Genomic DNA, 23,171 nt, shown 5'->3' on the forward strand with positions numbered 1-23,171 from the left:
CAAACCCTCACGTTTCCATTGGAGCCATCCTGCTTTTCCGCTTTCTCAGATCTATGTTCCACTTACTACTTAGTAACTGTCCTATTGTTTAAACTGATGGCTGATTTTTCTCTGTATCATATTCTTGGCTTTATGTCTATAATTTTCTTGCATTTTAAGTATCTGCTCCTTTTTAATCTTTGTTCTTGCAATTGCATTTTGTCTTACTGTCCTTATTGCTTTATTTATGACTTTTAAAATAGTAAATTTATTTTTTTTAAACATTCTTAGGGCTCCCATTTCTGTGTGTATTGTAGTCAATGACTGCCTACAGAGTTTCCTATTCTATATCATTTCGTCACTGATGTTTTCCTCGATGTCCCTGTGCTTCTGGTGACTGTGGCAACCGGTGTCCCACCTGTGGAGGGGATGCTTCTTGGCAACCAAGCATATGATTTTGTGAGACTCTTTCCATTTTCACGTAGACCTCAGAGTCCCATACTGGGGAGGTACTGGAAGTTTCAACTTCACCTTTGAGCCTGGCGTTGGCTAAGTGTCAATCTTGTTGCTGGGTCACTGTCCTTAGTGTGTTTCAGGTGCATGGTTAACTTTTTGCTCCTTTCCATCCGGGAAAGGAAATGACCATGGAGGGTGGCTGAATTTATGCAAGAAACTTGGTTCTGATCTCCAGCTCCCACGGCAGGAGGCATTGTGACTAGTCTTGGTAAGGGCTTTTTGCAATTACAGTCCACCTCTTCACTCTGTTATCTGGTTTCAAATTTCTTCAGCAAGAACACAAGCTATTCTGATTTTTAAGTACTTTCCATGAGAGGATAACAAAACACTCAAGGATTTCTTTAGCCAACAAAGAGACAAATCAAATTAAGTTGAGAATAGTTGCTACATTATAATAGAACCGAATATAAATGTTAACCTTGAACCTGATTAAATAGTGACATACAATAACGTTTGCTACAAATGAGTAATCAAATTTAAAAAAAAAAAAACAGAAAAAGAAGATTTATGGAAAATTACCTTGATTTCATAACTTCTTTGCAAACTGATTGTTAAGTAATTGGTAAAACTTTCCAAAACATTTTGGAAGAGTGTTACATCTACTCAATAAGTGAAAAAAAAAATTGAGCTTAAGATAGTTCAGGAACGAATGAGTTTTGTCCAAAGTCATGTGATCTGTAAATGTCAACATGATAAACCTATGAGATTAATTACTATATATGTGTTTTACAGACTATTGTGGTGTAAGAAAATTATCTGGAGATGTATTCAAACTGTATTCTTAGCCCCTAAGAAGAGAGACAGTGATTCTGACCATCCATAACAGGACCTGAAGTGTGTATTATTTTCATTGAGAAATCTTTCATTACGCCAAGATTGTATCAAAACCAGATGCAGCAAAGACTATGACAAACTGTGTCTTAATAATTAATAAATCTCAAAAGAGTAATTACTGGAAGAATTCAACTGAGTCAGTTCCAGAAGTAGTATATATTTAATATATATTCTGCCGAAGCAAGCACAAGCATATATTTAAATACAATATTTCCAAACAGAGTCTTCCTGATTTCTGTGGGGTAACATAATTTTGGGAATGTTGATGTTTTTCGTGGTGTAGAGGTAAAGGACACAGACTAGACCAAGACTTTCTCAAATGTAGGTTTTATCAAATTAAAAAAAAATTACGATAATAGTAGTTTCCTTTCAGTTATCCACCAACGTTTATTTCTCTCCTGCAATCATAAAATAATGGACATTTATTTTTATTCCGTTTCGCCTAGTGGACTTGCTTAAAAAATATAATACATTATTTTGTGTAGAATCTACTACATTTCCTTGCTTCCTGCTTTGCATCTATTTGAATGAATAGTTTTTGCTTTCATCACATTAAATACAGTTTAGAAATATTTACACATTTATTTAATGGATGCCTATAGCCCATTCTGACTGTACTGGTTTAATTTTCCTTGGTATTTCTACGACAAACTCGAATGACTAGAGCACAGGAAAAGAGCCCTAGCTAATTTCAAATAAGAAATGAGTGAGAGGATGAATTCTGTCCATACAGAGGCAACAAATCAGTTACTGGGTTTTTCAAAGTCACAATACTATAGGATTCAGGTTAGACACTTTGAAAAATTATGACTTGTTTTTGAAACACTTGAGAAATCTCCATTAAAATCAAATTTAAGAATACCCACTAGTATCTGTGTTACTTATTTTTTCTTGATTTTATGCCTAATAAAATATAATAGGAAAAATAAATGCAAAGTTTAACTCCTTAAAGGGAGATAGCATTTGCCAATATCTCTAGCTACTTTAATAATTTATCTACAAAGTTATTAGAATAAAATAAAAATCTTCCTGAATTCTCGAATATTGCCAAATAATCACCCCTAAAATGGGCAGATCCAAATCCCTAGACTCTGTTTGTTGCCCTATGTGGTAAACGGGATTTTAACAGTGAAATGGGAATGATGTCTTGGATTACCTGAGTAGGGTCCAAATACAATTATGAATGTACTTGCAAGAGGAGGCGGCAGAGGAAATTTTGCTACAGGAAATGATGTGATTGCCAGGGACTGTAACAGAATAGAAGATGTTGTCCTGCTGACTGAATGTGAGCATGTGATTAGGAGACGAGGCGCAGCTTAAGGAGGAGAGCAGGAAAAGGAGCCTCAATCAGAGCTAGCAGAAGGAGCTCGGCCCTTTAGACCAGTGAAAGTCTGGTTCTAATCTGCATAGCTGCAGGGGAAATGCATGTGAGTGGTTTTAGGTCCCTAGCTTTCTGGTGCTTTCCTATAACAGAGAAAGGGATGAATTACAGGGGAAGAAAAGAGAGGTTTCCTAAAATCTCCAGAGACCATGCAACATTTTGGAATGCACTTCATCAGCATGTGCTTTAGCTTACACATTCCTACCTAAGCACATGAAATGAGGTGCACTTAGAAATGCTGGGAGTAATTCATACAAATAGGAGCCACATTTTACATGCCCGTCTTTGCTTCGGCATTTCAAAACATATTTCATGTGGAAGACTACACCCTGAGAACAGGTGAAAAATTCAAAGAGAAAAACAAATACAGGACAAGAGGAAAAGCTTGAACCTATTGCACAGCACCAGTTACTAAATATAAAGATAAAACATTCCTTTTCTCAAATCCTGAATTATTAACATGGTATGTTAAGGCAAGTGTATATTTCTCAATGGAACCAGATTATGATTGGCAACAGTCTTCTGTATCTATATAAACATTTTAGCATTTGATAAATGTGACATTTCAAATGAAAGAGAAATTATGAATTATTCAATAAATCATGCTGGGATAATTAGTTATCTCTATGAAGAAATTATATACTATAGGCTAAAACAAATTCCAGAATGATTAAAAAAAGGAATCTAAGAATGAACCAATAATTAAGTAAGAAAACCTTTCTATAGATAAATTCTAAAGGCAGACATTATTAAGATTAGTGATATATTTGACAGTCAACAGTTAAAAATATTTCTATCTCAAGAAGTAGACTATGATAAATACAAGGAAAAGGACTAAAGAAAATCTGGGAAAATACCTACAAATTTGATGGAAAAGAGTGGTTATTATTTTTTCTAACAAAAATTTTTCACATATTAATAATTTCACACTCCAATTTCACACTCAGATAAAATGGGTAAAGGCCAGAAAATAGGTGATTCAGTAAAAATATACAGGTGGTCATTTAACCTTAGAGAAAAAAAGCTGGCCTCATTTACAATAGAAAAGTGATTTAGGCAATGAGGCTCCAGCTGCCTTCTCAGTTGGTAAAGCTGGAGGGGAAGTTTTAAGACACAGTATGGTAATTACCATTTTTAATATAACGAACATTAATTAAGCTCTAATCGGAACACAGAGCAAAAGGCCACACTGAAACAGAAATGTTAAGAAATCCTTGCTCTCCTTTCTTGGCTGGACACTGTCCATCTTCTCAGCTGTGTGCTAAAATTCATGATCAAGGATTTCAAGTTATTTTAGAAATAAAGTTGTATGTGCATGTGTGTTTGGAGGCTGGAGGTTCAAGGCAGAGAGGGACAGGTGTGTAAAGTCATGTTGCAATCCGGGGTTATAAGCCTGGGTACTCTTCATAGCTCACTGAGAGAACACAGGGGAAGGTGACTGAGCTAAATGTGGGGCCTCTTTAGCCTTTGTGGGGATTGTGGAACTCCATCTGGAACTCATTGGCGAGGGGAGGAGGGAAAGAGAAAGACTTCCAAAGGCAGGGGGATAACAGGACCTAACAAGAGAACTGCTGTGCTTTCAAAGGGTTGAAATATGGAATACCACGGGGATGCCTGGATGCTGAGAATGCTGAGTTGGGGTGAGAGTGCCATGGAATTCATACTCGCCAAAGTTAGGCGATGGGGTGTTGTTCTGTAAAGTTAGGGGCTTCTCTGAAAGTTTGTAGCACAAGCATGACGAGGACTTGCGATAAAGAGCAGAGTAGAAACTGGATCAACACTGGATTTATTTCATTTGCACGGAAGAGTTGAAAGGAGTTGAAAGGCCACCAATCATGGGTCGGAGTATATCCTTGCATTCATTTAGCCATTAATTATTCCCTCAGCAAGACTTGTGGAACTGTCATTGAGACCACTGGTCTATGAGTGAGAACCCAAGTAGAATCCCACTCGAGTGAACTTTGATCTTGGGAGGGAGACAGAGGAACAGAATGCATCAGAGGTTGACGAGCAAGATGACAGATGTGCCTGGGTGAGGGGAGGTGCCAGGCCCGGTTTCTGAAGGCTGTGACATTATTCTTACACATCCATTGATTCAGAGGCTGCACCTGCACAGTCACAAGTCCCAGGACTGGGTCTGCTCGAGAGAAAGAACCCCACATATCTGATTTAGATTCCAGCCAGAGTCGTGGATCAGGCACTCTTCTGAGAATGGGACAGCCCTGTTTGACAGAGGGCTTATTCTGCAGTTTCAGGTGCTCTGAGATCTTAGGGCTTCCTGAACGGAAGTCCAAGAGAAATTGAATTGTTTTGTTATCTTTCTTCAATATCTCGTTGGAAAGAATTGTAGCTTTGAATAGCTTGCAAAGTGTATTACAATGTCTGTAATTGGTGCCTAAATGAACAGAGTGAAACAAAGCAAGAAGAAAAACAAAGGTTAGTAAGAGGGCAAAGGGGAAGAGAGAGAGAGAGCGAGAGAGAGAGAGAGAGAGAGAAGGGGAGAGGGCAGGGCACTCCTGTGAGCAGTTATTGCAGATTTTTAACTTCTTCCTTTCTGTCCAGGTGAGTGTAGAATTACTATGATTTGCCTGCTGAATGGGGCCTCAGTCCTGGAGCTTGCCAGAGCTGAGAACTCAAAATAAGAGAAATGCCCAATGGCTCACATAACTCTCTGGCTCCTGATGCAGTTCTCTCCACCCTTTGTGCTAACTCTTTCAAAAGATCATTTCAATTCTTCTTAGTGGGAGCACAATGTTTTGGTCTTTAAGAAGAAAAAAAATCCTATTCCTCTGCACCGCCCCCCACCAAAAAAAATTTGCTAAGTGTGCTGTTATGGGAGGGAGAGATATAGGGTTGCATGAAAGATGAGGGTCAGGAGAGGAGGAGAGGGATGGAGCAGAGGACTGGCTGCTGTCGTGAGATGTGCTGTGGCTTTCTTGGCACCGCTGCAGACCTGTGTGGCTAAGGCCCTGCCCCTCGCTCTGTGAGCATGGCTGGCCCCACGGCATTTCAGCAGGAGTGTTCTGATGGCTCCCATACAGGCTGACATTTCACAGGTTCATCAGAAAGGCAAGCTCTGTAACCCATAGTTGCTCTTTCCAGGAATAATACTCGGTTTTGTTTTAATAGCTCAAATCTTTAGAGACAAAGGAAGAGAATGACACACATAGAGAAAGAACCAATCTTCTAATTATTAATAATAAAAAAAGAATTAATTTCATCTTTCTCAGCCATCTCTCTCCCATGAAGTGTACTGTCATTTATTGGTTGGAAAAGACTATTTTACAGACCTGGATCTGTTTTTGCAACCTGTATGCCAGTTTTAATTTTCTTTGCCAATTTTGTGTTACAGGTGGAATCCAAGGAATTTGAATCAGGTCCTATCAGAAAATAGAAAACACATTTATCTAGGATGTTGATGACAAAATAATGAAAAGGCTGTTATACACATATAGGCCAGGATAAGGAAGCCAAGTGATGGTTAGTTAACCAAGGATTAATTCAGTAAAAAGCCACAAGCATCCTATACGTGGATGGCAAGGAGAGGAAATGAAGTTAGCAGATTTGAGTGAAAGGCGGTTGCTCAGTTCTCTTGTAAGTTAACATTGCCCTAAACACGATGCTTCAACAAGTGGGAAGCGTGCAATGCGTATACATGTGTGTGTGTGTGTGTGTGTGTGTGTGTGTGCTTGATGGGGAATTTAGATGCTGAAATGTTTCTACTCATGAGCTCTGAGCTTCTACAGGTGTCTTCCGTTGCCTTCTACTAATTAACACCTCTTAGAAGTCCCAGGAATGATGGCCTACAGACACTGACTTCAGTATGTCAAGAATCTGGCAAAGCTGGTTGGACAATGAATCTGGAGAGAGGTCGGGCAGCCAGTGTTAACCAATTTCAGCTATAGTCCCTTCGTACGTGGACTTAGTGAAGAAAGCCATGAACACATTTTCTTTTCTGCAAACGAACCGAGTGCATTTATGCAGACCACAGGGAAAAAAATGCTAGGACAGGGAAAAGGGAAGCAGAGCCTTTTGGGCAGCTCTTGAGTGTTGTGGTTGTGTTATTACAATTAGATAATAATGATCATTATCCCCACCATTGAACTGTGAGTTAATTAAGGAAGAGAACCTTTCCTGGTTTATTTCTTTACTCCCTAGACTCCTGTATCTTACCATTGCCTTGGTCAGAGGGGGTTGCTTTCATATATTTCTTACAGAAGAAAACGTTTACAGAGAAATGCATCCTAATTTAGCAGCTGTAAAAGCATCGGCACATGCTCTTGGAAGTATTTGTTTAGTTCAATGTCATATGTTGGTGGGATTTTGCAAAAACATGTTCATAATGTAGCCATTTGCTCCAGGGGCCTTGGAAGGACACCAAAGTCTTTGTATGTGAAAAGACACTTTCAAGCTGAAAATAATACACGAGAAATCAGGGAAAGCAGAAAGCAAACTGCTGAAATTACAGAAATAGACATACAATAAATACAAATTTGAACATTTAATACTGGAGAATGAATCTCATCTTTGTGTCCAAAAAATAATCCCAATAAAACTGCATGATAAGCAACTTCACCTAACTCCAGCTAGAATGAATATCATTAAAAACAATAAGTGCTGGCATCATTATGGGGGAAAAAGTACCCTTATCTTTTTTTGATGGGAATGTAAACTAGTACAACCATTATAGAAGACAGTATGGAGATTCCTCAGAGACCTGAAAATAGAATCACGATATAATCCTGTCATTCCATCTACCCAAATGAAATGAAGTCAGCATATGAGAGCGTTATTTTTATGTCCAGGTTTAATGCAACTCAATTCACAATAGCTAAGGTATAGAATCAGCCCAGATGCCTGGATAAGGAAAATGCAGTATAGATACACTATGGAACACTACTCAGCCATAAAAAAGAATTAAGTTCATCTTTGGCAACTAAATGGATGCAGTTGGAAACCATGATTCTTAATAAAATTATAAGAATGAAATGACTGGGCCTGATGTGTTGGCTCAGTTAGTTAAATTGCCTTACATGCGCTGGAATCCCATTGGAGTGCCAGTTTGTGAGCCGGCTACTCCACTTCCCATTAAGCTCCCTGCCTGTGGCCTGGGAAAGCAGTCGAGGATGGCCCAAAGCCTTCAGACCCTGCATCCATGTGGGAAACCTGAAAGAAGCTCCTGGCTCCTGGCTTCACATCAGCTCAGCTCTGGCTGTTGAGGCCAGTTGGGGAATGAGCCAATGAGTGGAAGATCTTTCTGTCTCTCTTTCTCTCTGTAAATCTTAAAAAAGAAAAAAAGAGGAGTGAAATGGCCACTTCAGGATATGATTATTGTTTATACATGTTTATACTGCAGTGGAAATATGATCTTGTGGTCCTCATTTTTTACTTGTTGATTATAATTAGTGGAAAATTAAGCTCAAGCACATGGAGTGGGTTAAAATTATGCCTGTGCAAATATTGTGGGAGAGAGAGAAACGGGGGTAGAATATTAGGGAGGCAGCAGGGGAGCCACAGAAATGTATTGTCTTCTTGGAAATACACAGAAAATTCTGAAATACACAGAATCATTCTCTATACTAGTAAAATAAAAATTTAAAAATCTCTCCAAGAGTTCTTGGAGATAGTGCAGGACACCCTTGTCTTAATTGTCCTGTAGGGAAAAGCACCACATTAAATAATTTCATCCAGGGTTGGCATTGTGGCATAGCATGCTAAGTTTCTGTCTGTAATGCTGCGACCCATGTGGGGACTGATTCAAAACCCAGCTGCTCTATTTTTGACCCAGCTCCCTGCTAATGTGCCTTGGAAAGCAGTGGAAGATAGCCCATGTCTTTGGGCTCCTGTACCAAACTATGAGACCTAGATGAAACTCTGACCCCTAGCTTCAGCCTGGCACTGTTACAATCACAGCCATTTGGGAACTAATATAGCACTTGTAAAATCTATTTCTTTCTTTGTCTATAAGTTTGCTTTTCAAATAGATAAATTACATCTTTAAAAAAAAATCCAGAAAATGAACAATGGGAGACAAAGGGAAGAAGCTGAGAATGGATTTGAATCTTTTGCCACCCTTAGTATCAAAGATCACTCATAAATATAACACTATGCATTGACCAGTGGGTGCTAGGTAGGTGCAATTGAGTGTCTAGATTGAATCCCAGTAAGCAATTAGTGAAGGGATGTTTCATTGATGAATAGGTTGAACAGAATTGCTATGGTGCAAATAAATTCCATGGATTACTGCTGGGATATGTCAGTGTCAAAATACGGTCTCAAATCATGTTTCTTTTCGTATTCCATTACCCATAAATAATCCCTTTTGTGCTTGTCACATATTCTGAGCTATCTGGTTCTGGTTGTTTTCTGCCATTGTTCTCTTTGCTTTTCCAAATATGCTTTAAAGAGTTATTTATTTTTATTGGAAAGGCAGATATACAGAGAGAGGAAGAAACAGAGAAAGATGTTCCATCTGCTGATTTACTCCTTAAGTGGTCACAATGGCTGGAGCTCAGGCAATCTGAAGTCAGGAGCAGGGAGCTTCTTCTGGGTCTCTCACATGCTTGCAAACACTTGAAGCATCCTCCACTGCTTCCCCAGTCTATGAGCAGGGAGCTGAATTGGAAGTGGAGTACCTGGGACTAAAACTGGCAAACACAGGGGATGGTGGCACTTACAAGTGGAGAATTAGCCTGATGAGCCACTGCCCTGACCCTTGCTCTCTAGATTTTTGAAGTTTCGATTTACATAACCCCAAGAATAGTTCCTTTCCTCAACTGTGTCAAGTTTATTAGTCAGCATCTCAAAGGCACTCATCGCTTCTGTGTTTCTGACCTGGAAAATTTCCTTTTGGCTCTTTAGGAGTACGTCCACCTAGCTTAGCGTGCCCATCAGCTCCTGCATGCTGTCAACTTTATCCATAAGAACCCTAGCATGTTAATCCGTTATTCTAAGCTCTTGGATAATTCCTCTTTCCAGGAGGTGGTTGATTCTGCTATCTTCTCTTTTTAAAAATGCTTATGTTTTTATATGAAAAGCAGAGAGACAGGGAGAGACAAAGGGAAAGTACCCACAGGATTACCTCGCAAACGTCTGTGACAACCAAAGGTGAAGCTGCAAGCCCACATCTGTCCAGATCTTCATTGGCAAGGATAGCTGTAGTGAGAGCTTTGAGAAGCCTCATAAAGGCGCTCCAAGGATGTGTCGTACAATCTCATCTATGTATAATGTGTTCTTGCCCCTGCTGTCAGCGGTATGAGTGCCACCTTGGAGGGGACACCTCATGATCTATGTAGCAGCTCTTGCATATGCCTTCACGTGTTAGCTGCTCTGGCAAACACCAACAATTAGTATGGTTACTTGAAGTTTCTTTCGGATACAGTCTTCTCACCACCTGACATTCCTCCCTCATCCCAACTCCCGTTGTTTAAGAGTTGGGAGTATTAGTTTGGTTCCTCCAGCTGATAAGTCTATTTACTAACAGTGATTTAAAATGTTTCCCTTGGCAAGTAATCAGTAGGTTACTGGTTCCTCCAAGGTTGTCGGCTGTCATTAACTGCAGCCTTAATGATGAAGACAACAGCAACAATAAGAATCCAGTATATAACTTGGCTTCTTGACACTACAACTGACAGATCTGAGAGGCATCTCTTGGGAGGGAAGGAGGCTTGTTTTGCCGGGTCTGGTACTTGATGAGTTGAGTGAAGGAGCAATGAATTCAGATGAAGGCTGAACTGTGGGGCCAGGAATTAGAAAGAGTGCAAGAGAAAAGACAGAGATTAGGCTGTTCTGAATGATCTCTTCTTATAGTGCCATTGTGATTTCATTGTGGAACTCCATTCTAGCAGCCGAAACCAGTTCAAACATTTCCCAAAGACTTAATCCTCAGGCATCACCAGTGGATTAATCTCCATCATTGATCTGTTGGTATAAACTCTGGGACCAACACATTGTGGCTGGGCCAGTTCATAGCATCAACTGGCAGATGTGAGAATCAGGAAAGGGTGCAGAACAGGCCAGGTTTGGCCACATCATCAACTAGATCATATTAGGTTTAAGATTGGGGGCTGGCTTGGCTGGGCAAGGGTGCATCACGCACTGGTGAAGGTTGAGATGAGATAGGCCATGCCAAGTGGGTTGCAGCTTCCACCAGCACATGTAGGACCTGGGATGGGAAGCAAGCCAAGCAGGGGAGCTGTGAGGATTCCCCTGTTAGACCACTGCTCCTGCTGGTGAGCATGAGCTGGGGCTGGGGGCAGACAGGCTGAGCAGGACTTACAAGGCTTGTTGGCCTGTATGTGAGCTGGAGAGAACCAGGCTGGGCTCCCTGACTGTATCTACTGGTGCATGATTGAGACAGAGTAAATGCAGGCTGGTTGGGTTTTGCCTCAGCTTTGATTAGCAAGTGCTGGACTGAGGACAAGTCCTGTCAGGTTAAACCACAGAACCACCTGGAAAGATCCAGGACTGGGAGTGGGCTTAGTGAAGTAATTGTGGGCACCTTTCTGCTGGCCAGTGGCTCCTACTGGTGATCATGAGAATCAGGGCTAGGGGCAGGACTGGCTAGACAGGCCATAGCACCTGCTGACATGAGTGTGGGTTGGATAGTGGGGTTAGTTCAGCTGAGCTAGGCTCAAACTCCTATTGATGTATACAAGCGCCAAATGGGATGCTGGACAGATTGGACCAGTCTGTTGCATATACTGGCATGTGCACAAACTGAGGCTGGTGGCAGGGCCTGGTGAGGGTTATTGGAGGTGGTTTTGACTAGGCTGCAGTTCCTGCTGTTGTGTGGTGGGCAGGGTTAGGCTAGGTTGCAACACCCACTGGTTTGTGAATGAAATGGGGCTGGGTACAGAACTGATTAAGTGACTGCAGCCACCACTGTGTGTGTAGGCTGATATGAGTGATGGACTGGGTTGAACCCTGCACTAGCTGGCATACATAGGAGTCAGGTTGGGGGTCACCTCTGATAAGGTTTTTTTGTGAATTCCCAACTGGATCACTGGGCTCAGAGCCCCAACCACCATGAAAATTACAAGATCATGGAGTGTATGTGTCAGAACATACACGGTTCTGAGGCCTGTGCTCCACGGTTGCTGAGGCCTGTGCAGTAAACGGCATCCCCTGATACTCAAGCGGGACATGGCAGCCAGTTCATTGAGGCCTGCAGAGAATGTCTAGTACCTTGGAGGGCAGAACAAATTGGACAGCTCTCCTGGTCAAGCTTTGATAGCAGGTTGAATTGAGACTCTAAGGTGGACTATGTCAGAAAATATATCTTGGAAGCATTTCCTCACCTTTGGAGCAGCAAAAGCAACAGCATCTCAGAATTAGTAAATCCATGTAAGCAGTTACCCTCGGGACATGCTCCACGCTGGGCACCCTGGGATAATTGTATTGTTTTACTGTAGAACTATGATTATTAAGTAAAGTGCTTTTCTGATTATCCCAGCAAATAATCCAAATGAGAGAGTAGTGGACCCTCTGGGTGTATAGCCTGTTGGTCAGAAGCAAAGATGGCCTGAGAATATACATGCTTGCCGCTGGTATCCAAAGTAAGGGTATTCTTATATGTGACTGCTTAATCTTCACTAGGGATGGTTCATGCAAGACTTGAATTGCACGCGGGTGCTATTTTTTAACACTTTTCTCCTTCAGACCATGATACCATGACAGTTTGTGCAAGCCTCAGTACTCAAATGCAACCAGTCAATAGAAAGAACAGCTTGGAGAGACAGTGAGTATGCAAGGGCTTCCCTCTCAGCTCAAAATCAATGAGCCTATTTTCTAGTTGATAATAGCTATAGCTGCCTTTAAACACATTGACAGAGGAAAGCAGAATCAATGAACTTCATACAAAATGGGTTCGATTATATGGAAACTATCACTACAAGCTGCTTTTCCACTGCAGCAAAGAGTATAATGTGGTCTGAATCATAATCTAGATTTTAGAGGAGGAAAAAAAATCATAAAGGGAAGAACTGAAAGCTTTGTCTTCGTGAAGAAATAAAGGGTCCTGAGTCATCTCAAACTCCTCCCAGTCAGATCCACCGATACCCCGGATGACATCATCCTGCCAAAGTCACCATGTGTTTTTAAGAGTCTATTGGGAGTTTTTCAGAAACATTCCTGATTGTGTGCATGTGCATATTTTAAAAGATAACATAAAATTGTTGCACAATTGTTTTCTACCTCCCCATTTTTCATAGTGAGTATTTATTCTATATACAGAGAAATAAAGCTTATTCCAAAAATACCTTTGCAAAATACTCCCACATCATCCCTTTCCCATAGATTACAGGAAACATGTTTATTACTTACATTCACAGCATATTTAATTGGATATTTCACTCTATGCTTCAGGAATTTTTTTTTTCAAATTTTCCTGACTGTTGGTTCATTGATTAAATTAATTGACAAGGAAACAGATGTGATGTGTCATAATGGATCACAATGAAAAACTACCACAAATATAAATATCAAAATTAAAATATTTAGAAAATTGTGATTGCACACAGCTCTACTGTTTTTGCATTAGGGCTATAGCTATTTCCTTTTTCTATATAGCTTTACCCCAAAGAAATGACCACCCAGAAACATTTACAGTCCCTGGTCTTACTGGAAACCTATAGGACCAATGGTTCTTTTCAACCTCTGGAGGGCACAGCCTCTTAATGTCGACTCCTTTAGGTTCCCAGTCCCTCCAACCAAAGTGAGATTTTTTTCAAACTCTGACAGTCATTTATTTGTCTACTTGTTTATTCAACCCACAGCTGTAAGTTGAATTGTTGCTGTGTTTCAGTAATACAGTAAGAGTTCAGGTTACATGGCGGTTATTATTATCTGCTGCCTTCCAGGGTGTGCAGTAGAAAGAAGCTGAATCGGAAGCAAAGTAGCTGATATTGGAATCATGGACTCTCTCGGAGAGGCAGGTGTTCTAGGTAGTGACCCAAGTTGCGGTGCCAAATACCTGATTCTCAACGTGTCTTTTTAGATGTGTGTATGTATGCATCTATGTATGGGTATACATATATTTAATCTTCATCATAGCTTCCTGGTTGCAGAATTCTCTCCGGACGCTCACACTTGGGGTCCTGGTTCCCCTCTCAAAGTCTTCCAATGATCTTATATTTTGTGTTCTGAAACAACATTTTGGATGATGTTACTTGCTCTGGTTTTTTTTTTTCCCCCTCAACTAAGTGAAATAAGAACTGATTTTCTTTGATGGCTCGAACATGTAAGTCTCTTTGCTTGAAACTCGGTTTTAACTACAATCAAGAATTTTGCCTTAGAATGTTGGAAATGTAAAACTTATTTTTTACAAAATGAAGCAGCATGGCACCAGATTTACTTTAGATTCTAGTTATCTTGTTAAGAAACATTGAGATGAGTTTCAATATCCTTTAACACAAACTGAACTCTATTTTTCTAATTAACATATGCAGAATACTTAACCCAAAATGGAAGTAAGGTCTGTATTCCTTCACTTCTTTGGATAAGAATAAAAACATTGTGAAGGAATGTACACAGAATATAAAGCAAAATCCAACAATAACAATAACTAAAATGTACATAATTTACCTTATGTCTTATTTCTGATTATGAATCTTCTTATCATTTAATATTCTCCACATTCATTGATCCTGTGGTTAAACAACCACGTAAATATCTACTGCTCTGGGTCACTGGTTTGTCTGTGTATTTATTGTTAAGATTCATTTGAAAGACAAAACAATACACACAAACATGGGGGTAGGGAGAGAGATCTTCCATCCACTGATTCATTCCCCAAATGAATCAGGATACCTCAAGCTCCATGCTGGTCTGCCATGTGGATGGCAAGGACCCAAGCACTTGAACCATTGTCTGCTGCTTTCCCAGATGCATTAGCAGTGAGCTGGATTGATTGTGAAGCAGCCAGGACTCCAACAGGCTCTCCAATGTGGGACATTAGCATCCCAAACAGAGGATTAATCCACTCTGCTATAATGCTGGCTCTGCATCACTGGCATAGTTGTCATATTAGAACAAATGATCTGGGCCATTTAAGAGCTTGGAATATAGAAAACGATCCGGTAAACACATCAGAAATTGAACTCTATGGTGGCAATGGTGATAAGTAGTCAGTCCTTCAGCGTTTTATTCATTCATTTCTTATTTAGTTCTTCAATAAACCTTTTGGAATTTTCTCTACATATGTACATATTGGCAATATGAAGAAACAAGACTGAGATCATGACATTAAGTAACAGACTACTTTAATAGACATAATAATAACAAATTGGACATAATTACAAGAGATGTGCAAAGGTATGAAGGAAGGAAACAGACCAGGACATGTATCCTTTTATGGGCAGTAGGCAACAAATATGACTTGGCAATGCTTTTGGGAAGAGAAAGGAGAAAAAAACTTTAAAGGAATTAAGCCCCCCCAAAAAAGGCAAGAGAAAAAGATATAGAGAAACAGTGAATGTAGGAGGAATGAAAAACATATTAGTTTTTCTGGAATGTTAAACACAACAGAAGGAGTGGCAAGCAAAACTAGAGCTAGAAGGAGCTTAGCTTATGGAGAGGAGATACGTCACTTCAGAGATTTTATAGCAAAAGCTGTTAAAACGAATGGGATTGAACGATGTTAAGGAGGGAAGTGATGTCATTACATTTTCTTTTGGAAGTCACATCAGTAGCTAGCTGCCTTATCGAAAGTAATGGGAAGAGATAGATTAGGGAGTGTTTGCAAAAATGCAGTCATCATTATCAAGTTCCAGAGGGAATGACAGAGGCAAATCTATAGGAGGCAACCTTACTCCTCAGATGAATGGGACATGTTACTGAATCTGAAGAGGAAAGGCTGGGTGGGTCGTGTTGCTACAGATGGATATAAGAGCTAATGGGAGAGGGGATAGAGGAAGAATGTTTCAATCTGAATACACTCTGAAATTGAGGTTCGAACAGGCACCGACTACATGAACAGATGATGAAATTTAAAATCATATCATACAACTGAACTGGATGGAATCAACTGGGGTGGTTATGCACTTGGATAGATGTAGAGCAAGGAGGATGGAATCAGTTGATAAACACTGATCCTCTACATGGAAGAGGGAAGGGAACTCGGCGGAAATGAAAACGCATCCTGGTAGTCGGGTGTATGTGGGGTTGATGAACCTAAGATCAGAGAATTTGACCAGTGTTTCAGCTTCAGTTACATGAAGCTGCTTCATCAGGTACGAACAGGAAAATTCTCAGTGTGTCTTGAGGTGGCTGTGGAGCATTTTAGAAACACAAAACACATTTGCAGGGAAGTCAAGAGACTAAGAAATGAAGAAGTGATGCATCAAATGAGGCTTTGCGAAGTTGAGATGCTAGAGGCAGAAAGGGAAGTCAGCCTATAGATGGCATTTCCAGAAAGAGACAGATTTAAGGTTCAAGAAGCATGCAGTTCGCGGTAGCATTGATGAGTCAGCAATTGTTTACATAAACAAGACACAAACCGGCAAAATTTTGATAGCATAGGAAGAGATGGAAGAAGACTACAAACTGAAGGAATCTACGTATGAGGCAACAGGAAAAGCAGGACGGACATGTTCGGAAGAGGACAGCAGCGACCGAGGACATCATATTGACACGATACAACAGTTAGCTACTAACACAGAGATGGTCCTTAGAGAACAATATGGAATGCTTCCTGGGTTGACCACCAACACTTTCCTAGATAACAGGCACCAGGTATATATCATTAAGGAAAATTAGAAGCAGATAACTTTCTCATTTATGCAACTTGAATTCAATGAGAATTCGTGTTGTGCTATCCATGGTTTTATCCCCAATATGCTTATATTTTAATTACATGATAAACATTCCTACAAAAGTGCACAGCATGTGTAACGGGATAAAAGAATGTTGTCACTTGGTCTACCATGGCATCTCTGAGCTCTGTGCTGTGAATCCAGTGGTAAGATAACATAACACATTTACTTGCATTATCATTTTCTTTGCTACTTTAAAGTCATGTCTTAAAGGAAAAGCACGAGAGGTGTACTAATGCATGCAAATATTTGCTAAATAGTGTTTATTTATGGATATTTAGATACAGGATATAATTATGCAGAGTTATGGCAAGACTCAGAAATATCCTTAACTCACCGAGCAGTTTTCAAGTAAGAAATAGCGCTCTTAATAGCTTGCTGGAAGATAAACTTTTGAGATAAGAAAACGTTAAGAGTGGAAAAGAACCTGTAGCAAAAATTTTGGATTTCAGGAGTCCTATGTACAATTTGGAAAGGGAGAAAAAACTATCCGTGTTTAAAATCAGGAGGAGCTTGGTAAGAGTTGTGAGGTTTCATATCAGCACTAATGAGTACCTGACAAAGTGTGTGTAATTATCTTGCATCAGAAATTTGGAGGAAGACATCTGATAAAGGTTTGAATTTGGATTTTGAGCTTTCATAATTGCAGCAACAAAGGGAAATGGAAATTTATTTCTCTGTCCTTAAGCTACTTTTCAAAACTCAATATAGCAGGAATTTGGCACAGAATTTTGTTCTTCTAGAAGGCAGACTTTTGTTTTCTATTAAACATTCCGATTTCACAAGAAGAATGGTGCTCTGGAAAGGATGTTTTAGACTCTCTCCAAGTGATCACCACCCTGTATTCAGATACCAAGCCACAACTTCTGCACGTGGTGGTGAGAAGTAAGGCTAGTTACACAATTTTACCATATGCAAGGGGACTTCAAAAAGTTTGTGGAAAGTGGAATTAAAAGTTACATTTATTTGGGCTGATCTGGGCAGGGCCATAGCACTTTTCAACCAGCAGAAGGGCTGCGTCTGCTGGCAGGCCAGGCTGGGCTAGGTTGCTTCATCTGCTGGTGTGCATGCCAGCCAGAATGAATGCATGCCAGCAGGGTTAGGCTGTACCACCTGTTGGCAAGTGCCAGGGTTGGGTATGAGTCATGTCAGGCTGGACCACAGTACCCCCTGACTAGAGCAGGATCTGAGGCTGGCAGCAAGCCTGGTAGGGGAATTGCAGGCAAGTCTCTGCTGAGCTGCAATTCCTGCTGGTAATCAAGAGAGCCAGGGCTAAGAGTGGGCCAGGTTGGACAAGGGTAATGGCACCTAATGGCATATATGTGGACCAGGGTCAGGCTGAGCTAGGCTGCAGCATTCTTGTGCATTCACAACAGCATGATGGGATCTGGGATGAGCTGGGCAAGCATGAGCAAAACCCAGGGATAGGAACGGGCCTGGTGGGAGTTATTGGGGGTCCCCCCCCCATCTAGGCCATAGCACCCAGTGGTGTGCATGAAGATCTGCCCATTTAGATCACTAGACTCAAATTCCAGACACAGGGCAAAAGTGGTCTGAGCTTAAGTGCCTGTGTCCAGACTAGAGCTGCTTAGCTGCTGATACATATGTGATAAACAGCATGCCTAGGTGCAGGGGAGGGAGGAGACACGACAACCAAATCATCCAGACCAGGAGAGGACATCAAGTGCCTTGTCAGAGGATGGAAAGCAGAACAGGTTGGACAACTATCCCAGCCAAACTTTGCAGCAAGTGTCTGGGTCTGTGGATGTACTAAGGTGATCTTAGTCAGCCAACAGACCTTGGAAAGATTTTTCTGAACCCTGGTATGCAAAGCTGACATCCAGAGGTATCAAAACCACTCTGAGCTACCGAAACTCGGAACATTCTTCCCCACATTGTGTCTCTAAGGTGTCATCGAATGACCATTCTTCCACTTCCAGGAGCTGATATGATTTGACAGGAAGGAACAGCACCTCTTCTTCCCTCTCAGTGGACACACAGGGAAAAACAAAAACAAAACAAAACAAAAAAGGAAGAAGAACTAAAACCTTTGTCCCACCCACCTTTCTCCCTACTTCGACCCTCCCCACCCTAATCAGAGGACCATTTGAGTGTGCATTGCTTTCAATTATGTAAATAATATTAAAAGTAGAATAAAAGTTTAAAAGATATAAAAATAAATACATTTGAATACTGAAAAAAAGATATGTTCATTTGGTGCAAAAAGACTTTGAAACCCATGAATTTTTTTTTTAATAATATGTTTGGTCTCGCATTATTTCTAAGAATATTCAAAGAGATATATCATTCCCAAAAAGATTAGGAGATGCTACTGTGAAACTTTTAGAAAACTAAATAGTTGACTTAATATTTTTTTAGAAACTGAGTAAGAAACAAAAAAGGGAAATGAACATTCTCTATAATTAAGAGTTAAGTATGTCAACTGGGATTATAAATGTTCATTTATTTATTTCCATATTCTTCATTTCAAGGGTGTATTTATTGTTTTTTGTAAGTCTGAGTTAGAGAAAGAGAAATCTCCTGTCTGCTACTTTGGTCCCCAAATGCATGCAGCCATTAGGGCTGGGCCATGGTGAAGCCACGAGTCAGTCTTCATCCTGGTCTCCCTTCTTGATGACAGGGAGGTAAGGTGGAGGAAGCAAGTAACCCATCATTGCTGCCTCTGTGATCCATTAGCAGGAACCTGAAGCAGAGGGGACCCAGAGCCGGAACATTCACTCTGCCATGGGGTGCAGGTGTCCCAAGGGACAGCCTAACCACTCCTCCACACCACCTGGCCCATCAATTTCAGAAGCTATGGCACACTTCTTTTGGCTTCTAGGCAAGTATGGTTATTTTTTATGTTACTTTTTTATCTCATTCAAGAAAAATCACTTCAATCTTTCTTTTTCACTGTTGCCCATGACTCCATTATCTATAATTTCATAACTACTTATTAAGCTGAAATATATACAGCTAGCTATTAATCTGGATTATTTTAATTTAACTTCTCAGAAATTTTTTACCTCCATATTAAGAGTGCATATTTTTAAAAGTCTAACAATGAAAAACATTTAAAAATATGAAACTTCTTTGCAAGACAATTATTATCAATCCCAGATGAAGAAATTAAGGGAGGAAGGTCACTTGCTCAAAACCACAGAGGCACAAAGAGACAAATCAACACGATCCTGGAACTGCCTGGTTGGGAATCCTGCCAGCTCTGTTTTTACTTTCCTACAGTTCTCAAAATGGTTCTGAATTTTCCTGTCTTCCCACCCTTGAAAGGAAGCCGTGTAAGTCAAAGTCAGTGCTTCATTATTTCGTAAAGATGCTGTGTAAGTACTTCCCCAAACAGCCTCTTTGGGTTCACAGTCAACTCTACTGAAATCCCAGGAATGAGTTGTGCTCAGACCTCTGCTTGCCTGAAACTAAAGTGTACAGTCAGAGTTTGCCTTGGGAATAATATTACAGTAACAACACTATATTCGTGGCCACCAGCTGTGACCATGACACTGCAACAAGCTAAGTGACCTACCAAGAACTCTTTCAGATGTTATTCTATAAAACATGGGCATTGACGAAAATTAATCTGTTTTCTGAGCCTGTTGCTATTGGAGTTGTTAAGGAAGTCCATGTGATCTTTCGGTATGGGAAAAAAAAAAAAGCAAAGCAAACTGAAGCTTTTGTTCTAATGTGAATCTTCAGCCTTGGTTCCAGTTCTGCAAAGGATTATTTTTTATTCTTTTTATCCATGAATTCTCCAATTATTGCACCTTGATAACCACAAAGTTGAAATATCAACCAGGATTCAGCGGGTGGAAAATGTTTACGGCTAGAGAACCACAGGATTACAGAGTTCGGTTGTTTGTGAGCAGCTCGTGGGAGATGGGCTCAGTTCAAACGCAGAGTGGGCTTCTCATTGTTTTCTACTCATCACACTGGTGAACGAGCAATCTTGACTACATAATCCAAGGTGGCTTAACAAATGCTACCTGTCAGGGGAGAGATGATTGGCAGCAACAGTTCACTGGTCACTTACACTTAAAACACAGGACACAAACACATGCATGTCATGCAAGGCATACAGGCATTGTGCCTAGGACTCACAGGAACCAGAAAAGGCTCTGGCAAGGCAAGCTTTGTGGCCCTAGAGGGTGAAGTGTCCCTTGGTTTCCACGGGAGCGTGTGATTCACTCGGCTGAAGAGTGTCATGGGTTGAAATCTATTAGGTAGCTGAAAAACAGTGGAAGATAAAACTGAGGACATCTGGTCAGCTGAGAAGAGGGCTGCCTGAACTGAGAGCTTTCCCTGCTGGGACGGGCACTTCTGAGGAGAGGACAGGCACACCTTTAGGCTTTCAAGGCTCCGTGACGATCAAACACATGAACACAGCACTCAGAGTTGTAAATGTTATAACACAAATAGCTGCAGTAATCATTTGCACAGGCACCCAGAGCATGAGCCAGTGGGTCTCTCTTTCTGTCCCCTCTGTCTTCTCTACCCTCCCCGCTTCTTCCTCTCTGTAACTCTCTGCCCTCTTTTCTTCCTTTGCTTCTCCTCTCTCTGTGACTCTGGCTGTGCGATATGGAATGGGATCATCGCAAGCAGTGGTTTAATGTGCTATACATGACCACACCCTGTGATGGCACAAATAGTTCTCATGCCCATTGTAGTTTCTTCCATAGCTGTATAAGATCATTTATAAGCACCCTAAATCTTGATTGGTGGCAGTTTTGTTTGTTTTACTGCAACATTCTTTGAACTTTCTGTGGCTATTATCTTGAATCCTATTTTTCTAGGTGCTATTTTTCCATTTTTCAAGTGATTATTTGGCTTTTAAAAAGATAAGAATCCTTTTGAAGTCAAAGCAAAATGAACCAATGTCAATATTGAATGCCACTGTAACACAAATATTGCATCCTAGTCAATTATAAGAAAATAATAAATGAATGTTGTGGGCTGTTATGGCAAGAAAATTAGAAGACAGAAGGATGTTTAGATAGTTTCCATCTCAACCACATTTCGCTATTTCAATAGAAGAATTGGCAGGCTCTACTTCTGCTCCCGGATCTCTTGCATTCCATTTTGCTAGCTAAGAATCTCAGGCTGTTTGATTCAGGAACAAAGAAGACAATCAGCCACATATCAGTTGCCTTAATCAAAATGAAAAGCTGTAGTACTAAATAAATGACCGACTGCTAGATCTAAAACTCAAAAAAAAAAAAAAAAAAAAGAAAAAGGAAAGAAATTATCATGAAGTGCCTAAGCTGGACATTGTGTGACTTGGGTATTCATTCCAGCTCTGCCACTCATGAATTCTGTGACTCTGTCATTCAAAACATTTTCCTTCAAAAGTTTTTTCATGTGTTTAATGAGTGAATTGAACCAAGACCCCTGCTTTGTGCAGCATTTGGAGGCTGATTGCCTGGTTCTTTCCAGCGTAGCTAAGTGTTCAACATTTGTCACCAAAGAATTCAGGGAGCATTTTTTTTTTTCTTTTTGCTTATTTTGTAGGAAATCATTTCACTTGCAAGCTAATCACTTGTCGGTGATTGACTCACAGAGGGCCACCGAGCAGGTTCAAGGTTTGTCAGAGTCCTGCTTGTCTGCACTTGTTCAACATATTTTATATTCACTGCTTACATTTCTTCGCTTAAGTCACACAAATGTATTTGACTGTATAAAAGACTCAGCATTTGTTTTGCAGTTCATTTGACCTTTAAGAAAAATAAACATGCTCCCTGTTTCAACACTTCTATTAAATATGCAGCTTAAAAAGGGCATGCTTTTGTAACTGCTGTCTATGATTACCAGGAAATTATGGTTTCCAGTTCCAAGGCCACAGACTATGACTGTGAATGCTACACAGTGACATCATTTCATGCCACGTTCTGGATGTCGGTCTGGTTCTGCCCTGTGGCTGGCCGCAGGTGCCAAGGCAAGAACAGACAATGCCTGTGCAGTAAGCCTGTCCAGTGGTGGCTGTTGGAGAAGCACACGGATACTGTGTCCGGATGGATCATCATTTCATGGTGACAGTCACTCCTGAACATCTTATCCACATTACAAGCAACTAGGATTATTCATATAGATCAAGTAATCATTGAAGTTTCAATCTGAGAAGAGCCCCACCCATCCCAACTCCTCTGCGATAAATATAATTTAACTTAAAACAGATGAATTAAAAAATACTCACAGGAGAAAGCTTCTTTGGAAGCAAAATAATTGCAGGCAACACTGAATACACTAGCTAATAACCAATAATAAGAAAACAAGAGCCACCATTCTGCATGAAAACTGTAATTGGCAAACAATGCCCGGATTTCCATCAACTTATTTCACATTAGCAAGAAGTTTGCCATGTTTTTCCAGCTTTGTCATTAAAAAAGCTAACACTTAAGCTAGAATTACCACAGTAATTAAAATCTATAGGACATTTTGAGTTCATTCTGAATGAGTGAGATTTTTCAACTAACATAAAGTAAAATAAACCAATTAGAAAGCCATCTGGGTAAAATCCAATCTTAAGAAGTTGAAAATTAAACTGTGGGCCCTTAACACAGCCCTGGGTTTCAGTGGTTTAAAAAGATTCGTCGATATGCCTTGTTAGAGTTATAAGCCCGTTTGTACTATCCTAAAATTCACCA

This window comes from Ochotona curzoniae, unplaced genomic scaffold (assembly GCF_017591425.1).
Source record: "Ochotona curzoniae isolate NIBS_2020 unplaced genomic scaffold, NIBS_Ocur_1.0 scaffold_4763, whole genome shotgun sequence".
Taxonomy (NCBI): Eukaryota; Metazoa; Chordata; class Mammalia; order Lagomorpha; family Ochotonidae; genus Ochotona; species Ochotona curzoniae.